Below are 987 nucleotides of genomic sequence, written 5' to 3'. Positions count from 1 at the left end.
AATCGTTAGAGAAGCATGGAAAATTCATTGCTGGCTATAAAAAAAAAAGTCACTAGACAAGGGCAGCTGTAAACAGCTAGGTGAAAAAAGGAGGTAGGGACACGTGGTAGCTGCTCTGTACAGACTGCTGCTATTTCCTTCTCTCAAAAAACACCAGCAGGGTGCTGAAAGAATCACATGTGAACTGACCATAAGGTGCAACACTCCCAAATATTACCACCAAGGTGGTTTTCCATTGTGCCACAGTTTCCAAGCTTTTAGCAGCACCTTGGATCTGGTAATGGAATCGTGGAAGGACCCTGGGGGACAGTTAAAAAACAAAACCACTTGCTTTTTATATGTTGTATAAGCATCACTGTTAAACTCCAGCCAAGGGAGTATCTTCATCTGTAACTGACATACCAACATGCTGAGGATATGTGGAGTATAAACACAACATTAAGACAGGAGGCCAAGGTAGGAAGGAAAGGAAACTCAGTGTGGCCCATCTTTCACTGCACTCCTAGCTTACAAAAGCCCAAACTCTCAGACTGCAAACACAAATTGTGACATGCAATTAGATGATCAAGGGAGGATTTTTTTCCTGTTTATCCCAACAATTTACAGTATCTTTAAACAGGACACAGAGAGATCTATTTCCAGTCAAGTCAAAGGGTGTGAATAACCACTTTCTAAGATATCTCATGATGACTTTTGCTTATGCTTAAAAAAGGTAGTTATTGCAGAAGTGGCAGAACAAGGAAATCTGAAGTTTGGTAAAGAGAGAAGCAGCAAATACAAGTCAGGGCAGGAAAGCAGCTAGAACGAAAATATGAAAATCATACCATCATTTTCATACTCAGTACTCTTGTGACATTCTTCCTACTAGGGATTCCATCCTTCTGTATTTAGGACTGCCACCCCGATTATGTTTTACAAGGGAGCCTTCTCCCTCCTCTTTTAGCTTTCCACTGGCAGGCTGAAAAACTTTTCACCTCCAGTTCCATA

This window comes from Pelecanus crispus, chromosome 1 (genome assembly GCF_030463565.1).
Source record: "Pelecanus crispus isolate bPelCri1 chromosome 1, bPelCri1.pri, whole genome shotgun sequence".
Taxonomy (NCBI): Eukaryota; Metazoa; Chordata; class Aves; order Pelecaniformes; family Pelecanidae; genus Pelecanus; species Pelecanus crispus.
The sequence above is the reverse complement of the archived record's forward strand: the minus strand, read 5'-3'. Positions refer to the sequence as shown.